The sequence below is a fragment of the Trachypithecus francoisi genome, unplaced genomic scaffold (assembly GCF_009764315.1).
Source record: "Trachypithecus francoisi isolate TF-2019V2 unplaced genomic scaffold, Tfra_2.0 Lachesis_group5, whole genome shotgun sequence".
In the NCBI taxonomy this organism is placed as follows: Eukaryota; Metazoa; Chordata; class Mammalia; order Primates; family Cercopithecidae; genus Trachypithecus; species Trachypithecus francoisi.
The window spans coordinates 116,243,316-116,260,410 of NW_022681470.1; the positions used below are offsets into that span (position 1 = coordinate 116,243,316).

The window sequence follows — 17,095 nt, forward strand, 5'->3', positions numbered from 1 at the left end:
TCCTTCCTGGACTATAGGTCTTAGTTCCAGAGGGAGAAATGTTTCCACCAACAGAAACAACTATTATTTCTTTGAATTAGAAGTTAATATTGCCACCTAGCCACTTTGGGTTTCCTCTGCTTTTGAATCAAACAGGCAAATGCAGGAGTTACTATGCTGAATGCAATGATTAATTCTGACTACCAAAGAAAATTGAACTACTACTCCACAATGGAGGTAATAAAGACTATATCTGTAATACAGGTGACCCCTTAGAGTGTCTCTTAGTATTGTCATGCCATGTGATTAAGGTAAGAAAAAAACTATGACCCAAACTAGGCAGGACTACAGATTATCCAGACTCTTTAGAATTGTAGATTTGGATTACCACATCAAGTAGAGAATCTCCAACGGGTACAGAATCTCAATGAGGTGGGTGAGGTGCTTGCTGAAGACAAAAGGAATACAGAATAGGTAGTTATAAATATCAGCTATGTTATATATATAAATTGTGTATAAATATTGTATTCTGATACATATATAATTTATAATATATAAACATATAAAATACAAATTATATATAATAAAAATGTATATGTGTGTATCATATATATTTCTTGGTTTTCTTTCATCTTATTCTCTTGTCATGAAACATAAGACATATTTACTTTATATATTAGTATTTAAGTATTGCTAATTTTATATCATAGTATTTAAGTTACAGGATATCAAAAAACAGTTAACACTACTCAAGAATTTTACTTCTTTTTCTGAAGAAAGGTTAGTACATTTTTTATTATAGGTAGGGTAGGAGTATATTAGGCAGAATTGTGACCTGTTGTTATTTGGAGATTAAGTATGAATTAAGAAGATGCATATGAGTACCATGTTGACAGGAGGCAGACTTTTGATAGTTAACTTTATGTGTCAACTTGACTGGATCAGTGATGTGTAACTGGTTACATATTATTTCTGGATCTGTTTATAAAGGTATTTTTGGATGAGATTAGCATTTAAATGGTAGACTCGGTGAAGCCAACTGACCTCCTCAATGTGAATGGGCATCACCCAATCCATTGTGGGCCTGAATAAAGCAAAAAGCAGAGGAAGGAGAGATTCTCCCTCTTATTCCTTCCTCACAATTGAGTTCAGACATCTCATTTCATCTTCTCCTGCTTTTGGACTCCAGTTTACACCATCAGTTTCCCTGGTTCCCAGATCTTCAGACTCAGACTGAATTATTCCACTGTCTTTTCTGGGTCTTTGGCATCTACATAGCAGAACATGGAAACTCTCAGGTTCCATAAACAAGTGAGCCAATTCCTCATAATAAATACAGTTTAACTATGCATTGTTTCAAAAATTGGAAAACATAAAACCAAAAAGAGACAAAAGCAAAAACAAAAACAAATGTTTTATGAACATTGTATTTGTCAGAATGAATAAAGTACAAACAATTGACTATAGTATATATGAGTGTTTTTTTTTCTCTAAAGGAAAATAGAGCACCATACGGAATAAAGAATGAAGGATATTGTCAATATTTTAGAAGAAGCCTTTAGAGAAGAATTGCCTGGCTAGTTATTTGGAGACAGGTTGATGGTATTTTCTGAAAAATGTTAGTAAGTCCTGTATACATCATATCTGTGAGGAAAGTATTATAGAAAAGAGAACAAGTATATGAAAAATATTAAATAGGAACATGCATAGCAATTTGAGAATAGTAAAGAAATAACTTAAAATGGAGAAATGTTAGCAAGTGGGAGTATATAAAGGGATGAAAGCATATAGTTTGTAATAAGAAATATGTTGGGCTGTATAAGCCAATATAAGAATTTTAAATTTTATCACCAATCAGAAAAAAGGCCACTGGAGGGTTTTAATAGTAGAAGTGACATGATTTAACTTGTATTTTCAATAGCTTTTAAGGATTAATTTTGAGAAGCAAGAATGAAAATATTGAATATTAATATTGAAAAATTTCATGAGTTCTAAAAGTTGATGGAGATGGTTGTTAATTGTAAATTATGAGGAAAAATGTTGAATTCTAAATACTTTACTAAGGTAGAGCTTACAGGCTTTTATGATGAAATTAAGGTGAGGGGAAGAGAAGTTAAAGATGGTTCCAAGATGTTTGCTCTAGGTGGAAAAAAGGAATTACTTTTTCCTGATATGGAAATGCGTGGAGAGAATCAAGTTTTAGCATGGAGAAACCAATAGCCTGGTTTTGAACAGTTTAAATGTGAGATGCCTTTCAGACTTCCAGTGTGAATCGAACACATGGATAAAAAATTCTAGTTGCAGAGAGAGATAAGAGCTAGATACAAATTGGGAATCAATTGTATACAATACAATTGTATACAAAACAATAGAAATAGTGTTTAAAACATGTGACTGGATGAAATCATGTAAAGAGGAAGTATAGATAACAGCATAAGCTAGTTATTTTCAAGAATGGACATAACAATCTCCAGAGTGAAAAAAAAAACAAAAACAATTGGTTATGAAGTTTCATATATTACGTGTGTGTGTGTGTGGGGGGGTGCATGTGTGTATACCTGTGTTTGTGCAGTTGAAGGGATATCGACTGTGTAAAGAGGTAGTTGTAGTGTTTAGTTTTATCCAAATAACAGAGATCAGCAGTTTCAGTGCTGCCTATACTTTAGTATCACCTTCATGCATTCTCTATGACCGCCTCCACGGAAGATATTTCTGCATACTTTCTTGTTAAAGTTCAGCTCTTATTTTCTTCTATGGAGTTCAGAATATCTTCTGCAATCAGCCCTCAGATGTCATTCCCACTGTTAGAAACAAGACACTGCTGGTTTTTGGTTTTGCCCCTCATGAAGTGTCGTTACTTTAAACAACCATTCTGACAAAATTATTTCTGAAAACTGCAGTTGCATGGATTTTTCTCAGCATCTTCACATACCTCAGTTTGATCTTTAGTGACTTTGACAGCCCTTCCTCATGTGTACTGGTTTTGGGTTACAAATCACTCACAGTTTTAGAGAAGTCAGTTTCCAACTCTGTTATCCCCTATTTCTGCTGTTTTGATGTAATTTTAGTATCCTGAAGTTTCTGCTAATATGAGCTTAAACACTCAATGGTGAATTTTTCTGAGAATAAAAATAAATGTTTTTATTTCCTGGTTTATGATAAAAATAGTTATTTTCTTTATATTTTCTGGACATATCTGCCCTCTCTTTGTATTACTACGCTAGGACTAACAAATATTAACTTGAGTTAACCTTAATAATAACTTATAAAAATGTATAGTATACTTAAATTAGATTTTATCTGGCCTTTACGAGACTTGGATAAGATGGATTTTTCTGGTCTTTTCTGTAGAATTATTTTTTTGATCCTAGGATGGCCTTGTAATTCTCTACATAATTTATTTAGAGTAACTTTATTAATAATCTGCTGAGCACACTTTTAAAAATAGATTTCTTCCCATTGATTAGTATATTTTCATTATGAATTACGGAGGCTTTGAGGTGAGTGATTTAAGCTCCAAGACACAACAGGTATTGCATTTCTTGACAATTATTTTATGCCTTAGGTTGTACGAGGCATAGAGCTAAAGAACATTTTTTCCCCACATGACAAATGTCACGTTTTGTAAAACATCGCTGATTACAGAGTATCTTCTTTTTAATAAACTAAAAACAATGAAGACCTAAGTATGAGAAAGTCATGCATTTTCTCCTAGGTGAAAAAGAATTACAACTTAACTGTCAGATATCATGAGAATTAAGATTTGTACATGTGGCCGGGCGCGGTGGCTCACGCCTGTAATCCCAGCACTTTGGGAGGCCGAGGCGGGCGGATCACAAGGTCAGGAGATCGAGACCATGGTGAAACCCCGTCTCTACTAAAAATACAAAAAATTAGCCGGGCGCGGTGGCGGGCGCCTGTAGTCCCAGCTACTCAGGAGGCTGAGGCAGGAGAATGGCGTGAACCCGGGAGGCGGAGCTTGCAGTGAGCCGAGATCGCGCCACTGCACTCCTGCCTGGGCGACAGAGCGAGACTCCGTCTCAAAAAAAAAAAAAAAAAAAAAAAAAAAAAAAAAAAAAGATTTGTACATGTTAATATCATAATCCATTAAATAACGTGTTTTAAATTTGTTTTTTGCTGTTTTAGCTCAATATTCAAAATGTACCCTAAATTTCTGTGCTTATTAATGGTAGACTCATTTTTGAACTAGTTTGTTGAATCTACTTATTTTACTAATTCAAAGGAAAGCAAAAAGAGCATTTTTTAACCTATAACTTGAGTATTTTGCATCTAATTGATTGTAGTTGGGTAAATATATACTTGTCCTTACAACGTTAAACACATAAGCGGCAGTGTTTATGCTATTTATATGTGATTAACTTGTAAAAATTTCATCAATTGTACTGAGATCTGCACAGCTTATTTAAAAATTATGTATAAAGTTTTGAAGAATAAAAATGGTTTGACAAGTAGGCAGCCCACAAAGGAACTGACACATAAAGGGAAGAGGATCAAACAGAAATATAGCAGGCATATTCACTCTGTAGGCTGCAGTGTCTGGCTACACTCCAAGGGAGTTGAAAGAACAAGCAGACATGAAATATAGAAAAAGAATAGAGACATGAATCTCAAGGTGGAGAAATGAAAGACCATTTGACATTCAAAAATGATTTTCTAATTTTACATCTTTGACACACACTCGATAAACTCACCTCAGCTTAACTTAGCTGACAATGCATGCAACTGTTTTTCTAAATCTGAGGAAAGCAACACAAAAGCATGTATTTAAAAAATGTTTCTGCTGAATAATGTGAACCTACTATTTTAGTTTCACCAATTTTCCATAACATAAAAGATAATCCTGGTAAATTTTGTACGCAAGCCTAAATTCAGAAAATCTTTAAATTTTTTAACATTATTTAATATATTTTAACATTTTATTGTAAGATCACATGTTAATTTGATTAAGTGTAATGTTCTAATTAACCAATACATTTTGGTTTATAATTTTTATTTGTCAATCATCTATTATTTTAAATTTGAAAACCTATTTATTTTGGGTTTGTATGTAAAGTTCAAGCCCATCAAACATCTGTATGGCACTCAACTTATCTTCAATGTAGTCATTTGAAAATGCTCTTGAGTAAAACTATATAAATATGATACTATGGCAAGTAACTCATAGACAACAAAACCATACTAAAGTGATAACATCTGATAATATATCAACTTCTAGTAAAAGGTGGTATTTAAATAGTGACTTTTTTTTAGAATTTACACATGCAAAGCTCACTCAATTTTCATCCTCGCGTGTACAAATCTTAAAGAAATAATACTATCTGGGTAGGATGGCCATAAATATTAAATTATTGTAATAAGAAAAAAAGAGGTTACTGCTTACTGCAATTTCTGTACTTCAGAATATGTGCTTTTGTATTCTGATAAATGCAGATAAATTGCCCTCCCAAAAGGTTCTTTGGATTTAAACTTCCTCCACTAGGTATCTTTGTCTTTGTCATGTGCAAATAGTTATAATTTAATGTTGGCTCAATTTGCATGGCCTTGATAAATTTTAAGTTGGTAAATATTGTCATATTTTACTGGCAGCCCATATTGAACTTCTGTAAATCAGCTAATATTCTTTATTCATGTTTTCAATAAATTGGTTCTTTTCCAATTAATATTGGTTTTTTTTGTTTTATATCTTTTGTAGTTATTTTCTTCTAGTCAGTCTTTATGTATTCTGCTTTCCACTTTGCTGTGGAAGATCATCCCCATCACCATACATGAATTCAATTGAATTTATATTTATATATCCTGTAAATTTTGTTCTACCCATGAATGTATAATCAAATATAAAATATCGTCAATGGGCTATTACATCGATCTTCATTCCTACCCCCTTAAGAAACTCATACTTATAAGAAAATGTGGCACATATACACCATGGAATACTATGCAGCCATCAAAAAGGATGAGTTTGCGTCCTTTGTAGGGACATGGATGCAGCTGGAAACCATCATTCTTAGCAAACTATCACAAGAAGAGAAAACCAAACACCGCATGTTCTCACTCATAGGTGGGAACTGAACAATGAGATCACTTGGACTCGGGAAGGGGAACATCACACACTGGGGCCTATCATGGGGAGGGGGGAGGAGGGAGGGATTGCATTGGGGAGTTATACATGATATAAACGTCATGCACATGTACCCTAGAACTTAAAGTATAATAAAAAAAAAAAAAAAGAAACTCATACTTATATCTCAAAATTATCTGTGGATTTATCTGAACCCATTTTTTCTTCACTGCTATATTTGTTTTTACCAGGAGATACTATTCATGATTTTTATTAGAAGTGTTCATTTACCAAGTCCCATTGACATTATAGTTATGGAAACTTTAGTTTTATAATATCATATGATTTTTCCTAGCCTTAATTTTATTTCAGTACCAGGTATTAAATTATAAATCCATTTTCTCTGGGATTTTTATTTGGGAAACAATTTTTTGGAAGTGCATCTTGAAACATTATGCGAATAAGCTGTAGGAATTTTATCTCTTCTCTATTGTTAGTTCTCAACATTCATTCTTGAAGTGTAGAGAGAAACACACTAGTATTATTACTATCTGTTAGAAAAGAAATACTGGGATCTTTGTTTAGGACAGGTAAATAGAAACATTATGGCTTTTAGGAAAAGTTATTATTTTTGTTCAGTGTTAACCATTCTCAGTTTGATTTTCAGTCTGGCTCTTGGTTTATGTGTTACAAATGGAATTATATGCTGTATTTATAATATTAAACTACAACTCAATTCTGATGGTATTTCAGTGGGGGAAAATGACCTATTATATTCAATTGAATTTGTATATTGTCTTCACGTTTCTTATAAACTAGTGATTGTGAATTTAAGTACAATTAAAAGTATATTTAGACTAAACAGATCACTTGACATTTAGATATTTTAATCAATCAGAGTTTTTGTATTATCTATATGTATACTTTATTTCCTTGTACCAACGTGGTTACCTTCAAGTATTTGCCTTCATAATGTTCTTTTCCAGGACAGTACTAAAGTGCCCAGAATCGTACAGCTAACTTACTAATATGGCAGGAAGAGAGCAAATTCTTGCCATTTAGAGAAGAGAAATTGGCAAATGCTTTGAATCAGTTTGGTCTGTGTTTTATATAGTTAAATACAGACAGGAAACAGAAACATATAGTTTGTGAAAGACACCGAATATACTGGAGCTACAGGATATTGTACCCCCAAATTTTGTACTTTTAACCTAAACATGTCAAAGGCTCAGATATCTGTGAATATGTCTGAAGATAGTTACTAACTCTAGATTTCAGAAAATAAGGGCAAGACACACAAAATATAATCTCCATTCTGTTATGTCCATCATCATGATTATTAGAGTAGAATTTGAGGTTCAGTAATAGATTTTTCAACTTTCCTTCCTCAGAATGAGATAGTTCTCTAAACCTGACCAGCAGGTATTCAAAGAAAAAAAAAAAAGAAGCCATTTATAATGCTACCTGTAATGAATAATATATTTTGCATTATCATAAATCTTACAGTAATTGTTAACCGCAGTAATTTTATTTATTTCAATGTAAATAAATGTGTGTTTTAATTAACAGCATAGTAAATTACTTTATCTTCTGTGCAATTCATGTTGATGGACTGACTTTGATAGGTGCTTGCTCTTTGATCATTCAGAGAAATATGTTCCAATTCTTTCATGTTCAATCAAAGATGTGTTTCAGATTATCTCCTATTCAGAATCTCCTTCTGTTTTTCTCAGTATTGATTTCATTTTTATAGAATTTTACAAATAAAAAAATAAAAGGCCTTATCTGTATTACTTATTGTTCCAGCTCTTCGGTAGTGTTTTCACTAACTATAAACACTCTTTTCTTACCTGAAATTTTTAAGCCCATTATAACTCATTTCCTTGGTATACTTTTGATCTCCCATTTTTTTTCTTTGTAAATGATGTCACGGTCTCTTCTACAATGATGTGACCTCCTTGTTTTTCCATCCGACATAATGTTTGCTGTAATAGAATCTAAACACTGAATCCTTTTATTATAGATTTTGAGAAGACACTTTGATTAAATTATTGAATTTACTTTTTGTCTTTTGAATAAAGACAATTCTATGCAGTATTCACATCTATTTGTTGAGCAACTGTATATGACTATCTGTGAAAATTAGAGAAAAGCTTCTAACTTTGTATTTAGTCACTGAAATCTAGCTCAATTATAAAGTCTAAAGTGATTTTAAAACCTTTTTTCTTGACTAATTTTGTTTATTTTTCAGGGCAACTATGTTTTTATTCTCCAAGACATTTTTTTTTTATATTCTACATTCAGCTTTCTCTCACAGTTAGTCTCCAGAGGTGTAGTTTTATTGATTCAAATTCATATCCTCTTCTTTATTCTTCAGCCAAACAATTTCAGTTGTATTAAAAGTATTTGTTCTGGAATGAGTGAGGATATTTTAAATTTTAAGTTCATAAATTTAGAAACTGAATTTGGAGTCATATTTTTATAGTTTTTTGTCAATTATTGTGATTTTATTATTCACAAGAGTATAAATTAGTTGATAGTCATTTTCAGACCTCTTAAAAATATAAAATACATGTAACATACTTCTAAGACCATAATTATCTTAAATGTGCATTGAATAATTGCTTTGAAGGGAGGTAATGTAACTTTCACTCTTCCTGAGATATTCCCATTACATTATCTTAGTTTCTGCACATCTTAAATATACATGTTTTAGTGAAGAAATATTAGGAGCAACATATCTCTCTCTCCTTTTTCAATTCACTCCAGTCCTCCCCAAATTTCAATTTCAAGTCAATTTCCAATGTGTGCTCCATTTTCTAAGGAGTCAATAGTCCTATGAGTGGTATATGTGGTTGTCTGTTGGGAGAAACGATCCTCTGCGACTTTGGGAGGATAATTTATTTTCATATTAACAGGATACGAGTATCTGAATCTTCCACACTTTGGCTTTCTCTTTTCTATCTCTTTTAAATATCTCTCAAATAATGGAAAATGGATTACAAATATATGCTTATTTGTTGACTGTCCCATATGTCCCATTTTTTTCTTTCTGTTTTTTTGTTGTTGTTGTTGTTGTTGTTGTTTTATTTTCTTTCTTTCTTTTTTTTTTTCCAGAGGGAGTCTCACTCTGTCGCCCAGGCTGGAGCGCAGCGGGGCGATCTCTGCTCACTGCAACTTCCACCTCCCAGGTTCAAGGGATTCTCATGCCTTGGTTTCCCGCTAGCTGGGACTACAGTTATGCACCATCACCTCCGGCTAATTTTTGTACTTTTAGTATAGACGGGGTTTCACCATGTTGACCAGGCTGGTCTTGATTTTTTGACGTCAGTCAGACACCAAAGTGCTGGCATTATAGGCATGACCCACTGCGCCCGGGCTTTACTATTATTTAAATTACATCAACAGATTTTAAAAGCTGTAACAGATTTTCAATCTGCTTTTTTTTTATTAGTTTCACTTCTTACATTTACTAACATTGCAACTTAGATATACTAAGAAAATATTCAGTTTTTATTTTGTTTTGTTTTTAATCCCCAAGCCACTGTGTTCTTCACAAGCCTTCACTTTTTCTTTTCATGAAGTTTCAGTGACACGTTTTCACCTGCCCCTCACAGTAGCCCATTGTGTACTCATTTTGTTCCCTCTCTAGAACTTCCTACACAAGTGGACTTTTGCCAGTCCACTAACATTTTTTAGGCTTCTCCATCGCCTTGCAGGTAAAGGATAAACCACTAGCTCCATTTCAAACTACCATACACATGGGACAGCCAAACATACCTTCAGTGTTTCAGGATTCTCCTCTGTAAGAGTCCATATTTTAATATAGAGGACATATGCTCACGTTCTCTGCTTGTTTTGCAGTGAGGGTTCAGGTGTATCATCTAAAGCCCTCTTATCAGTTACACTGTATCTGGGCTGGTATTGGGAGTTAGATGAAAGAATTGTAAGTAGTATATTTGAGCAATTTTTTGCAGCAACAGTAGTTGGAATACCCAGATTTTAGAGGCTGTATTTCCAGCAACAGAGTTCTAAGTTTAATATTCATTGTGCAAGCAATAAAAGTGGTAATGTCAATCTTCTGTAGAACATCAATGATACCTTCATATGAACAGTTCTGTCATGTTACTTTTGATAACTTTTCATAACTATGAAGCCTCCAATTCTAGTTCTTCACCCCTTTGGTAAGATTCATGTGCAACCAATACATTTTAGTAAAGTTAATTTATTCTTAAATTAGTCAGAGTTAGTTACTGCTATTTCAATTTTTTCATTCAATAACATATATGATATGACTTTTAAAAATTCAAAATATTGTTATATTACCACTTTTTATATAAAGAGGAAAGCAGAAGACTTTTATTTTTATTGCTTATATTTACATATTTATATAAACAAAATTTAATATAATGTGTGTCTATACCTATACAATGTTATCCTTTGTACATACCAACCAAAATGTGATAAATAAGTCCCCATTAGGAAAAAATCATTCAGAATTAATAAGCTAGTGTCACCAGCAGGAAGATACTTAGTTTTAATATTTGGACAAATAGTAATAAAGACGAAATGTGCTTCACAACACCAAGAGAGAGTAATAGACTTAGATTTAGGGCTTAATTCTGTCACTGCTAAGCTCTATGCCCTTTTGCAAGCCATTTAATCATTTTTTGGTCCAGTTTATTTCCCTGTAAGTGTATTGAGTTACATGGGGCCCTCACAATACCTCTTCCTTTAAATTTTAGGCTTTGTAATACACATTCCTAAAAGAAGTTAAGTAAATATTATGGGTTTAGCACATTTGGAATATTAAAGAATTTTTAAAGTAAATATTTACAAGTTAATCTGAAATTACAGAACTAGCCAAAGAGCAGTTTTGGAGAGTGGCCATTAAATATGGAAGAACAATACCTTATCTTTTTTTTTTAATTTTTTTTTTTATATTATACTTTAAGTTCTAGGGTACATGTGCATAACGTGCAGGTTTGTTACATACGTATACTTGTGCCATGTTGGTGTGCTGCACCCATCAACTCGTCAGCACCCATCAATTCGTCATTTATACCAGGTATAACTCCCAATGCAATCCCTCCCCCCTCCCCCCTCCCCATGATAGGCCCCGATGTGTGATGTTCCCCTTCCTGAGTCCAAGTGATCTCATTGTTCAGTTCCCACCTATGAGTGAGAACATGCAGTGTTTGGTTTTCTGTTCATGTGATAGTTTGCTAAGAATGATGGTTTCCAGCTGCATCCATGTCCCTACAAAGGACACAAACTCATCCTTCTTTATGGCTGCATAATATTCTATGGTGTATATGTGCCACATTTTCTTAATCCAGTCTGTCACAGATGGACATTTGGGTTGATTTCAAGTCTTTGCTATTGTGAATAGTGCCTCAATAAACATATGTGTGCATGTGTCTTTACAGCAGCATGATTTAAAATCCTTTGGGTATATACCCAGTAGTGGGATGGCTGGGTCATATGGTACATCTAGTTCTAGATCCTTGAGGAATCGCCATACTGTTTTCCATAATGGTTGAACTAGTTTACAATCCCACCAACAGTGTAAAAGTGTTCCTATTTCTCCACATCCTCTCCAACACCTGTTGTTGCCTGACTTTTTAATGATTGCCATTCTAACTGGTGTGAGATGGTATCTCATTGTGGTTTTGATTTGCATTTCTCTGATGGCCAGTGATGATGAGCATTTTTTCATGTGTCTGCTGGCTGTATGCATGTCTTCTTTTGAGAAATGTCTGTTCATATCCTTTGCCCACTTTTTGATGGGGTTGTTTGTTTTTTTCTTGTATATTTGTTTGAGTTCTTTGTAGATTCTGGATATTAGCCCTTTGTCAGATGAGTAGATTGCAAACATTTTCTCCCATTCTGTAGGTTGCCTGTTCACTCTGATGGTAGTTTCTTTTGCTGTGCAGAAGCTCTTTACTTTAATCATATCCCATTTGTCAATTTTGGCTTTTGCTGCCGTTGCTTTTGGTGTTTTAGACATGAAGTCCTTGCCCATGCCTATGTCCTGAATGGTACTACCTAGATTTTCTTCTAGGGTTTTTATGGTATTAGGTCTAACATTTAAGTCTCTAATCCATCTTGAACTAATTTTCATATAAGGAGTAAGGAAAGGCTCCAGTTTCAGCTTTCTACTTATGGCTAGCCAATTTTCCCAGCACCATTTATTAAATAGGGAATCCTTTCCCCATTTCTTGTTTCTCTCAGGTTTGTCAAAGATCAGATGGCTGTAGATGTATGGTATTATTTCTGAGGACTCTGTTCTGTTCCATTGGTCTATATCTCTGTTGTGGTACCAGTACCATGCTGTTTTGGTTACTGTAGCCTTGTAGTATAGTTTGAAGTCAGGTAGCGTGATGCCTCCAGCTTTGTCCTTTTGACTTAGGATTGTCTTGGCAATGCAGGCTCTTTTTTGGTTCCATATGAACTTTAAAGCCGTTTTTTTCCAGTTCTGTGAAGAAACTCATTGGTAGCTTGATGGGGATGGCATTGAATCTGTAAATAACCTTGGGCAGTATGGCCATTTTCACAATATTGATTCTTCCTATCCATGAGCATGGTATGTTCTTCCATTTGTTTGTGTCCTCTTTTATTTCACTGAGCAGTGGTTTGTAGTTCCCCTTGAACAGGTCCTTTACATCCCTTTTAAGTTGGATTCCTAGGTATTTTATTCTCTTTGAAGCAATTGTTAATGGAAGTTCATTCATGATTTGGCTCTCTGTTTGTCTGTTACTGGTGTATAAGAATGCTTGTGATTTTTGCACATTGATTTTGTATCCTGAGACTTTGCTGAAGTTGCTTATCAGCTTAAGGAAATTTTGGGCTGAGACAATGGGGTTTTCTAAATATACAATCATGTCATCTGCAAACAGGGACAATTTGACTTCTTCTTTTCCTAACTGGATACCCTTGATTTCTTTCTCTTGCCTGATTGCCCTAGCCAGAACTTCTCTTAATGCTGTAAGAACATGTAGGACTTTATTACAACTTCCAAAATTGAAAGCCAATTACTTTAAAAACTTTTTTCCCTGCACATTCATTGCTAGAAAACAGTTAATCCATCTTTAAAAATACCCCCCCAAAAAAAGTCTAAATTGGCATGTGTCCTGGAAACTGTTTTTGGCTATATTAGTGAGGTAGATTGTCTCCTTACTCAATTTCACTTTTCCCATCTGCACTAGTTTCTCATGTGACAGTTTCTCTCTATAGGTTTCTGGCAATCCAACCAACATCAGTTGCTGTAAATATTATCATAAAAAGGAAAGGAAAGAAAGCTTATTTCTTTAATGTACAACTAAAATGCTCAAGTTTTAATTAATATCCAATAACTAACATAAGACAACACTTTCTTTGACAAAGCCAAATGAACCTTTTTAAACAATCAAGGGTTTACCCTATCCTACCAATTAAATCTCAGCTGACTGAATACTCTCTTTTCTTTTTCTTAGAAGAATGTACAAATCCTAAAATAGGTACACATATTTATTTTCTCCAAGGTTATCCTTGTTTTACTCATTTTGGTTCAGTGACCACTTAGATTCCTAGTTGGAGTCTTGATTTATTTTTCAACAACTGCAACAAGACTGATAATATGATTTACTTTATTTATTGCACTGGAGTTCCAATTCTCCCAAATCCAAGTCTTGCATTTGCCGTATTTCAGAGAGTCATGAACACAAATTATAACACTAGCTTCATGTGCATAGTATTAAGAAAGCTCAAGCAGAATGTATACACAAATGTGATTACCATAGCAAGTTTTATTATAAACGAGTGACAGTCAGCAATGGTGGTACTACTAAGTAAAGGGCATTTTATACATTTTCAGGGATTTTCTTGGTTTCCTCAATAACATGAAGCTGCTATAACACACATTTAATGATGAGGGATCATAGACATTTGATTTGCTGCATGACGCCTGTTATCAGTCAACATCCGTTGCCATTACCACTCATGTAACTATTCCCACTGCTCTCCCTTCCCCAGTATAGCCAGAATTGAAGGATTAAGTCTCAGGATTTCCTTGAAGATAAGTTTGTATATTCTTATTTAGGTTAATCCAATGAGATTCTGTTGCCACATATTTGGAAGGTGGCCATAACATGAATGCCATCTTTCTGTGGCTACTGTCATTCATTGTTGCTTAAGAAAATTGTTGTTTTCCTACATCATATTTCATTGTCTGTTAAGTGGCTTTACATTTGTCAAAAAAAAGAAAGAAAAGAAAGAAATAAACATAGCTCTGATTTCTTTATATGACACATTGACACCAGCTTTGGGTGTCCACACTGCAGTATTATTTGCCTAGAGACTGCTATGTGAGTGCTATCATTCCCAGATCTAGACCAGCAGAACTAGTCTTAGAAATAGAAATTTAGAAATAGAAAATTATGGAATTGGGTATGTTTGGGGGAAATACATTTCAACAGCACCAGGCTAGAACTTGTTTCTTCTGTCATTCCAGTACTTTTGTAAACTCCTAGTTTTCTATATTAAATTTGTTGCCATTTATAATACATGTAATAGTTTATATTTCCAGTACTAAATTCTTAATTCATTCACATTATGAACTGGAATGCTCATTGTGGTTCACAGGATGAAGGATTCCTCTTTATTCCATGAGATTTTTGAATATTCTCCAAGACCTTCATTTTATTTTATTTTATTTATTTATTCATTTATTTTTGAGATGGAATTTTTCTCTTGTTGCCCAGCCCAGAGTGCCATGACACGATCTGAGCTCACTGCAACCTCCACTTCCTGGGTTCAAGGGATTCTCCTGCCTCAGCCTCCCAAGTAGCTGGGATTATGGGCATGTGCCCCTGCACCTGACCCTTGATTTTATTTTAAATATATATTTATATTTGACATATGAATATCTAGAAAATACAAATCTAATAAATAGTGACGAAAAGCAAAGCCACTATTAACTGGGGCCCCAGGATGGAGGAATGGTTGTCAAGAAAAGTAAGAGAAAATATTGGAAAATGATGGAAATAGGTTCTATTTTTATTATTGTGGCAGTTATACAGGTGACTAGATTTGTTGACATTCAATTAAATGGATACTTAAAATACCTGCATTTTTATTCATATAAATTATAACTTGGTAAAATTAATTTAAAATGATTAACTTCTGCATTAGATGTGCATTTACAAAAACACTTTTTTGTATATGAACCGTGTTTAAAATTATTTGTGCCTAGAATTAACTGTTTAAAATATACAAATGCTATCTATTTTGGCACAGTTTTAATAGACACAGAATTTTCCAGGAGTACTACTGCCTTAATTGCAAGAACTTGCTTTGGAACTTTTCCAAAAGTATTTTACTCTTCCTAAATATCATATCAACAGTGTTAACATATTTGTCAATACAACACACTAAACCGGTTTTCATCTGTATCTTTCATATTCACAGTGATTCTAAATTTAAGAACAAACGTCTGATATTACATCAGGCCTTCTAATGTAATTATGCAAGATTTCTTACACTATGCAATTATATAATGTCATATTAAAAATACTTTTTATTTATTTCTCCTTTACATGACAGTAAATTTTTGGTTGTTGTTGCTGTTGTTGTTTTTGTTTGTTTGTTTGTTTGTTTGAGATGGAGTCACGCTCTGTCGCCCAGGCTGGAGTGCAGTGGCCGGATCTCAGCTCACTGCAAGCTCCGCCTCCCGGGTTTACGCCATTCTCCTGCCTCAGCCTCCCAAGTAGCTGGGACTACAGGCGCCCGCCATCTCGCCCGGCTAGTTTTTTGTATTTTTTAGTAGAGACGGGGTTTCACCGTGTTAGCCAGGATGGTCTCGATCTCCTGACCTCGTGATCCACCCGTCTCGACCTCCCAAAGTGCTGGGATTACAGGCTTAAGCCACCACGCCTGGCGACAGTAAACTTTTGAGATATATATTTATATTGTGGTAACAGATAGAAAGCTTTGTTTGACTGCTAATCACACTGCTTATTCATTCAGTTTAAGAGCATGTCATAAGTATTGTCTGAAGTGCTTAGATTACTGCAATAATAACAATGATAATAATAATAATAATAATAATAAAAGAAATCCCTGGCTGCACAGATTTTGCCTTCTACTAGGGTAAACTGATAACAAAAATAAATGGGAAATATGGGTGTAGTAGCTCACTCCTGTAATCCCAGCACTTTGGGAGGCCCAGGCAGGTGGATCACGGGGTCAGGAGTTCGAGACCAGCCTGACCAATATGGTGAAACTCCATCTCTACTAAAAATACACAAATTATCCAGGCATGGTGGGGGCTGCCTGTAATCCCAGTTACTCAGGAGGCTGAGGTAGGAGAATGGAATTGTTTGAAGCCAGGAGATGGAGGTTGCAGTGAGCCGAGATTGTGCCATTTCACTCCAGTCTGGGTGACAAGGCGAGACTGTGTCTCAGAAAAAAAATTAAAAAAAAAAAAAAAAAAAAAAGGATAACATCAGATGCAGATAAAGGCCACAGATTAAAATATAGTAGTTGCCCAATACTACTTAAAAACTTAGATGCAAATTTGATAAATTTCTCTTAGGATAACTGTTACAGCATTCCTCATATTCTGAAACTGTAATGTAGACTAAGAGTGCAAAAACAACAAGAAAAATTTACTTTTCATCAAAACAAAAGGAAACAAATAAAACCAGCAAACCTTTGCCTTAGTTTCATCAAATATTCCTTGTGTTGCCTTGGGTTCTCCAGGATGAAGAAGCTGAGATGAAGTTTAAAGTGCAAAAGATTTATTGGAGAATAATACCTGTGAAATAATAAAAATAAAAGTAGAAAGCAGTGTTAGCTAGAAATAGCTGTCAGATTATGATATTATCAGAGGGAGGAGTCCTAACTTGGACAAAAATGGGTGGACCCTAGGACACCCATCTTGCTTAGTCATTGGCTGAGTCCCACTCCCAGAAAAATCCACCCTGGACCACCATTACTGTGTTGCCAATGGCTAGCACCACTCTGAGAAGAATGTGACTTTGGCTAGAATATGGAGGT

General features: G+C 34.3%; 1 long non-coding RNA gene across 1 annotated transcript; it reads right to left on the reverse strand.

Moving 5' to 3' along the window:
- Positions 1–366: 366 nt before the first annotated feature.
- Positions 367–16,854, reverse strand: LOC117075665. The gene is made up of 4 exons (XR_004434079.1): positions 16,749–16,854; positions 2,652–2,780; positions 1,024–1,249; positions 367–427 (listed from the first exon to the last, which is right to left on the reverse strand). It is a non-coding gene; the product is annotated as an uncharacterized LOC117075665 (long non-coding RNA).
- Positions 16,855–17,095: the final 241 nt, after the last annotated feature.